General features: G+C 40.2%; 1 pseudogene; it reads left to right on the top strand.

Moving 5' to 3' along the window:
* The first annotated feature begins 7098 nt into the window (after positions 1 to 7098).
* Positions 7099 to 7945, top strand: LOC140730148 (melanocortin receptor 4-like; annotated as a pseudogene).
* The last annotated feature ends 280 nt before the right edge of the window (positions 7946 to 8225 follow it).

Below are 8225 nucleotides of genomic sequence, written 5' to 3'. Positions count from 1 at the left end.
AAGCATTCCTGTTGAAGTAAGGACCTACTTAAATGAAAGGGATACTGATAAATTGCAGGACTGTGCTAGATTAGCTGATGAGTATGTTTTAATCCATAAGAATAAATTTCCTCAGGGTAGAATGTTTAAGAGGAAAAATAATATGGAGACTCCAGGTAAATTAGAAATTAAATCAGAGGTTAATGAGAGAGGTAAGGAGGAAGGAAAAACCAGTGAAGGAAAGACAGTTTGGTCTTATTTGTAACTATTGTAAGAAGCCTGGCCATGTAATAGCTAACTGTTTCAAATTGAAAAAGAAAGAGAAGGAAGCAGTTCCAGATGCTTGTGTGCAACATACTGAAGCACCTGTAAAATTACAGGGTTTGGTAAACACAAATGAGGATTTGTTAGAGTCTGACAAAGTTAGAAAGGGATATGATCACTTTATAACTGAAGGGTTTGTATCCTTGAAAGAAGGATCTACTCTGGTGCCAATAAAAATTCTTAGGGATACTGGAGCTTCTCAATCACTGATGTTAGATAGTGTGTTGAAGTTTAATGAAGAGAGTGATACTGGTGAAGTAAATTACATAAGAGGTGTTGGAAGTGATTTTATGCCTGTACATTTACATGAAGTAAATTTAAAGTCAGGGTTAGTTACAGGAGTTGTTAAAGTAGGATTACAGCATAGCTTACCTGTGAAGGGTATTTCTTTATTGTTAGGTAATGACTTGACAGGTAGACAAGTTTTTCCTGAAGTGCATTTGACAATGGAGTCAGAGGAACCAGAGATGAATTCTAACACAGATTCTTCCTGTGTTGTGACTAGAGCTATGGCTGAAAAAATTGATGTGCAGAATGAGGTTGTTACTCATGACTGTTCAACTCAGGATTCGAGTTTTGAGGATGTGTCAGAGACTTTCTTACCTTCGTTGTCTGAACAAGATTCTGGGAGTAAGTCTGACTATGAAGATTTATCTCTGTCTCGGAAGGAGATGATAGCAGAGCAGAATAGAGATCCTGAGATTATAAAATTAAGGGAACAAGCTTTACTAGGTAGTGAAATTGAGAAGGTGTCAGTAGGATATTACTTGGAAAAAGGAGTGTTGATGAGGAAGTGGAGGTCGCCTACAATTCCTGCAAGTGAGGAATGGAATGTTGTTTATCAGGTAGTTGTTCCTAAAGTTTATCAGAATGAGATTTTGACTTTAGCTCATAGTGTGCCTTTAGGTGGACATCAAGGGGTAAGGAAAACTGTGGACAAGATTTTAAAAACATTTTTACTGGCCTGGTTTAAGAAAAGATGTGGCGATGTTTTGTAAGACGTGCCATACTTGTCCGGATTGTGGGTAAACCAAATCAGGTTACACCAGTAGCTCCATTACAACCTATTCCAGCATTTGGTGAACCGTTTTCTAAAGTTATTGTAGATTGTGTTGGTCCATTACCAAAGACAAAAACTGGTTATCAGTATTTGTTGACTATCATGTGTACTTCGTCTAGGTTTCCAGAGGCAGTACCACTTAGGAATATAAAAGCTAAAACTGTGACGAAGGCTCTTATAAAATTCTTTACTTATTTTGGATTGCCTAAGGAAATACAAACTGATCAAGGCAGTAATTTTATGTCTGGATTGTTTCAACAGATAGTTTATAAATTGGGAGCTAAGCAAATCACTTCGTCTGCATACCATCCAGAATCGCAAGGTGCCTTGGAGAGGTTTCATTCTACTCTCAAGAATATGATTAGGACATACTGTGTGGAAAATGAAAGTGACTGGGATGAGGGTATAAACTTACTTTTATTTGCAGTAAGGGAATCGGTACAGGAATCTTTAGGTTTTAGTCCATTTGAACTTGTGTTTGGACATAGAGTTAGAGGACCTTTAGCTTTATTGAAGGAACAGTGGATTAGTAAGGAAGTGCATACTAATTTGTTGGACTATGTTTTGAAATTTAAGGACAGGTTACATAAAGCTTGTAGTTTAGCCAAGGAAAATTTAAAGTTGGCTCAGGAGAAAATGAAAACTTGGTATGATAAGGAAGCTAGGATGAGGATGTTTAAGCCTGGAGATAAGGTGTTGGTTCTTTTCCCAGTGCAGACAAATCCTTTACAATCTAGATTTCATGGGCCTTATGAAATTGTGTCTAGAATCAATGATGTGGATTACGTAATAAAAACTCCAGATCGTAGAAGGTCAACACAACTTTGCCACATAAATATGATTAAACCATATTTTGAGAAACAATCTGGTACTGTGACTGTTGTGGTTAGTGAGAATGAGTTTGATTTAACTGGGAACATGATAGATGATTCATCTGACTTTCATTCTAAATCTAACATTGTTTCTGTTAGGTTACCTAATTCGACCATTTTGGAAAATATGGATGAGAAATTAGCACATTTACAGCTAGAGCAGAAACAACAGATGAAGGAATTGATTTTTAAGTATAAGGATTTGTTTCCAGATGTTCCGAGAAGGACTACTATAGCTTCACATGATGTAGATGTTGGAGATGCCAAACCTATTAAACAACATCCATATAGGATGAACATGGAAAAATGTGAACTTGCTGAGAAGGAAATTGAATACATGTTAGAGAATGATATTATTAGACATTCTAACTCGAATTGGAGTTCGCCATGTGTTATGGTGCCAAAACCTGATGGTAGTATTAGGTTTTGTACGGGACTATAGGAAGGTGAATGCTGTAACAAAAACAGATGCTTATCCAATTCCTAGAGTAGATGATTGTGTAGATAAAGTTGGAAAAGCAAAGTTCCTTACAAAGATTGATTTATTGAAAGGGTATTGTGTGTTCCATTAACGGACAGAGGTAGAGAGATTTCTGCATTTGTAACTCCATCTGGGTTATATGAGTATAATGTTCTTCCATTTGGGATGAAGAATGCCCCAGGTACTTTCCAGAGGATGATTAATTCTGTGATTCAGGAATTGAAAGATACTGATGCTTATATTGATGATTTAGTGACAGGAAATGATACGTGGGAAGCACACATAATTGCGGTGGAGAAATTGTTTGAAAAGCTTTCAAAAGCTAACTTGACTATTAATTTAGCCAAGAGTGAATTTGGACATGCCACTGTGACTTACCTTGGTTATGTTGTAGGTCAAGGTAAGGTAGCTCCTGTTCAGGCAAAAGTTCAGGCAATTTTAGAGATTCCCACTCCGACGGGGAAAAAAACTCTCAGAAGATTTTTGGGAATGGTAGGATATTATAGAAAATTTTGTAAGAATTTTGCTAATGTTGCCCTTCCATTAACTAATCTTCTGCAGAAGAATGTAAAGTTTGTGTGGACAGTGCCTTGTCAGGAAGCATTTGAAAAATTGAAAACAATGATATGTCAACAACCTGTGCTTAAGGCACCTGACTTTGAAAAACCTTTTTTCATTAGCTGTAGATGCTAGTGATGAAGCTGCGGGAGCAGTATTGATGCAAAGGAATGAGGGTGATGAGGTTGATCATCCAGTAGCTTACTTTTCTAAGAAATTTAATAAGCATCAAAGAAACTATTCAACAATAGAGAAAGAATTGTTATCTCTTGTTTTGGCTTTAGAATATTTTGAGGTATATGTTGGTACAACTCAAAAACCACTTATTGTTTACACTGATCATAATCCGTTAGTTTTTCTGAGTAAGATGAAAAACAAAAACAGAAGATTGTTAAATTGGAGTTTGATGTTACAAGAGTACAATATTGTGATAACTCATATTAAAGGTAAAGATAATGTGGTTGCTGATTGTCTATCTCGATGTTGAATGTACAATGTAATATTTTTTTTTGGAGTGGTTTTTTTTTATTGTAACACTCCTACTGTATTGTATATTGTGTATGTTATATAATTTATACATTTGTTTTTTCTTGTAAGTGATTGTTAAAATTTTTGTTCTTGTCAGACCAAAAATGTTTTTTTTGGAGGGAGGTGTTACGTACCCGTGACACGTGACAGTGGTACCCTTGTCACGTGACTGGGGTAGAAGTTATACTGGACATGAGGTAATGGTTTTGTGATGGTGGAGTGATGTCATTTTCCCGCCAGTAGAGGTCATGTGACAGGTTTTTTCTACAGGGTATAAAAGGAAGACCCACCCTGTCAGGTGGGGCAGTTCGTGGCGGAATTTGCTAAGATGACTTCATGGACACTGCGTGATTTAATGTGATGACGCAGTTTAGTTAAAAATGAAGTTTTATATAATGCCTAAAGTTTAAAAGGTCACTGCCAACGGTTTCTTTGCTGATGGAGAGTGAACAAAAGTTTGGAAGGTAAAGATCGAGGAGAATCGATTTCGAAGGTGAAAAAGTTCGACCTTGTTTGATCCTCATTCGGAAGGATTTCGTTTACTATTCTCGTGTTAGTCTCTGCTGGAAAATAGCGGGAGATTGAGAATAGTGTGAAAGGAAGGTCAGTACCTTTTTAAGCCGTTATATTTAATAAAATTCTTCGTGGGAAAGTTCGACGCCGGGGAATCGAAGGACATCGACGTGGAAGAGAATTTACATCGCTTTAAAAAAGTCTCTCCTTTTAAAAGTACTGTGAGCTTTTGAACTTTCGGCATATCGTTCTAAAGAACTGTTTTTTCCTAATACCGTTTTAAAGACTGTTTGGACTGCAAAGCTATTAAGAACTGTGAATGTGTCGCACAGCAGCTGTTTTCCGGTTACGTTTGGGTTTGTTTACTTTTGAGGGGGTTTGTTTCAGTGCTTAATAAACATGTTATTTGTTGTTAAACCTTTGCCTAGCTCATCTATATTTATTGTTGCCTGAATACGTAACAGTTTTTTAAAAAATTATATATAGAACTTAGAAATTTTGCACAGTAGTATGTGATTTTTTTTATGTGGTTTTAAAAGGTATGGCCTTCACAGGGCCCTGATCATTAAGGCTGTCTGGTATTACCTAGGGAGACGAAGCAAGTGAGACACCCAAAAGTATGCAAAAGAACTGTAGCAAGTTCTCCAAGATGCTTGGAACAACCTACCAGCCCATTTTCTCATAAAAACTGCATGGCAGTATACCTAAGAAAACTGATCACAAATAAGAAAGAATCTTCAAATGCTGAAATCCAACAACACACAAAAATGCTGGAGAACTCAGCAGGCCAGGCAGTATCTATGGAAAAAACACAGTTGATGTTTCGGGCCGAAATCCTTCAGCAAGACTGAAGGAAAAAGGCTGGGGGGGGGGGGGGGAGAGAGAAACACCAGGTGATAGGTGAGTCCTGGAGGGGGAGGGATGAAGTAAGGAGCTGGGAGGTTGATTGGTGAGAGAGATACAGGGCTGGAGAAGGGGAAATCTAACAGGAGGGGACAGAAGGCCATGGAAGAAAGGAAAAGGGGAGGAGCACCAGAGGGAGGTGATGGGCAGGCAAGGGGATAAAGTGAGAGAGGGAAATGGGAATGGGAAATGGTGAAGGGGAGATGAGGGGCATTACCGAAAGTTTGAGAAATCGTTGTTCATGCCAATCAGTTTGGAGGCTACCCAGATGGAATATCAGGTGTTGTTCCTCCAATCTGAGTGTGGCTTCATCGTGACAGTAGAAGAGGTCATGGATTGACATGTTGGAATGGGAAATGGAATTAAAATGAGTGGCCACTGTGAGATCCTGCTTCTTCTGTTGAATGGAGTGTGGATGCTTGGTGAAGTGGTCTCCCAAACTATGTCAGGACTCATTGGTGTACAGGAGGTCACATGGGGAATCACCAAACACAATATATGACCCCAACAGACTCATAGGTGAAGTGTCGCCTCACCTGGAAGGACAATTTAGGGCCCTGAATGGTAGTGAGGAGGAGGTGTAGGGGCAGGTGTAGCACTTGTTCTATTTGCAAAGATATGTGCCGGGAGGGAAGAATGGACAAGGGAGTTGCATCGGGAGCAATCCCTGCAGAAAGCAGAAAGTTGGGGGGGGGGGGGGGGGAAGAAGGTGAAGGAGAGGAAATTGTGTCCTGGGGTGGTGGGATCCTGTTGGACATGATGGAAGTTCTGGAGAATGAGAACTGATGCAGTTTTAAAGGTGAAGGGTGATCACACCAAATATTGACTTGAGTTTTATAAAAAAAAAACTGTTTACTGCATTTCATAGCATTTCTTTTGATATTTAGAAACATTTTCATTTCATTGTTTTTGAAAGCATCTGCGCTCTCCAAGTTTTTTTTTACATGTGCCTCAAACTTTTGCATAGGACATATACACTGTAAATTTATATTATTTATTGTACCAAATTACAAGTAACACAGAAAGAGAGACGAAGAATAGTGAATTAGTGTTCATAAGTTGGTTCAACATCCATTCTGTGTCATACATTTGGATATGGCCCAAGTGCACAGTGAGAGACACTGAAGTTCACAGACTTTAATGCAAACGGAGTTAGAGGGAAAAGAAAATAATAAACGCTAGGCCAAACAGGGACCATTAATTTAATATTCTCAAACAGAAAACTAGTTGCCAATACTGTGGCTGAAAGGAATAACTATATATAAAAACGAACACCGCAAGTCTTCAGCATGTTGACTCGACAGTCCACCTTTCTCAGGCAAGACCGAATGCAAACAGGCAGTGAAACATTGCTTTACTCAAGTCTTGACAAGCACTACAATGTTGAATATTGAAGGGAGTTGAATACCGCCATAATGAAATAATAATTAGCTGACACATGCGTATTCACAAGCGCAATTGCCGTATCTGCTGCGCAGCAGAGTCCGTGTTTGTGGCATTCCAATGGCGGAAGGAATGAAGCTGTTACTAAAACGTTGAGTGCTTTGTGACAGGGGTTCCCAACCTTTTTTATGCCATGGACCCCCACCCCTAACCGAGGGGTCCGTGGGTCCCAGGCTTGGAATACCTGGCTTAACATGAATTTGTTTACTAAATAAAATTCACGTTTAACAGAGAGCAAAATCAAAACATCGTTCCTTGCCGTGATTAAAGCCACAACACACAATTATAATTACCCCTTGGAGACTAGTTGGAGTCACTGCTTATAATTTGTAGAAGTATTCACTTGGTTAAGTTCTGCTGACAGGAAAGTTCTGCTAATTTGATAGGAGTGAGAATAAAATGGTTGGAGAACTCTTACTCTGCAGCCTTGCTGTGAAATGGTTGCTCTGATACTGGAGTTCGGGAGTGTGGGCTATATCCTTTTCTTATTCCACCTTAGCTTGTCCATAACCATTGTGGCGCTCAATGCGTCTGTCTTGTTGGGTCTCTTGATCAGGAAGTTCTTCCTGAAGGAGAATCGGTTCTTGTTCATGGTAAGTACCTGTGTCAGTGATTTGGGAACGGGTATTTGCTGGTTTTATTCTGGCCTTTTTGATGCTCTGGATGCATTCCCCTCGAGGAATGGAACTTATTACATTGGGCCCACCTTCATGGGACTGTCCTACTTGGTCACACTGGCAGCCCAAGCTGACCGCTACCACGCCATCAGTTCACCCTTCCAATATCCGCAAAGAATGACCCGCAGCCGAACCGGTTTGGTCATCACTTGCCTGTGGACCTACGCTTGCCTAGTTGCTGTCGCCCAGAACGTGGTCACCACGGTGGCTGGTTTGAAGATTAGTGGAATTGGCTCACTAATCTGTAATATAGTCACCTACATCATCATGGGGGCTCTGAACGTCAAGCTTTATCTGCTCGCCAGGTACCAGCTGGACAGGGAGCCGCCCTCGCCCGGGAGGGAGAGCAAGCGCAGCTCTCTATCTCATCGTGGTGGTGGCCAGCTCCTTCCTCGTCTTCTGGTTGCCCATCTTCTTCAATGTGCTAGCCTGCTCATTCTTGCATCACTTCTGCCTGAGGTTTGGAATGGATGGGGTAGACCCTCTGAAAATTCTGCCCAGGGTAAATGCAGCCATTACTCCTGTTTTGTACATGAAGGACTGCGCCCCATTGAAAGAGGCAGTAATGACCAGAGTGTGGAAATGCTGGAGGCGAACTAGTCAGTAAGTAACTTTTTAATTCAGATTAGTTCAATTTGTTTTAGGTTGGTTTCATTTCGTATCATTTGGTGTTGAAATTGCATTCAATGACACGCACCCTGATAAGCTGCATCACTGTATGGTATCACTGCAATGACACTGCATGCACACTGCATTGGACAGAATGGCTCCAAAGGGTAGTCAAAACTGACCACTGGTACCAGCCTACCCACCATCAAGAAAGGTGCCAGGAAAAGGGCCAGTGACATCATGAAGGATCCCACCCACCCTGCTCATGGACTGTTTGT

This window comes from Hemitrygon akajei, chromosome 7, assembly GCF_048418815.1.
Source record: "Hemitrygon akajei chromosome 7, sHemAka1.3, whole genome shotgun sequence".
NCBI classification, from domain to species: Eukaryota; Metazoa; Chordata; class Chondrichthyes; order Myliobatiformes; family Dasyatidae; genus Hemitrygon; species Hemitrygon akajei.
Note: the sequence above shows the minus strand (reverse complement) of the source record. Positions and strands in the feature narration are given on the sequence as shown.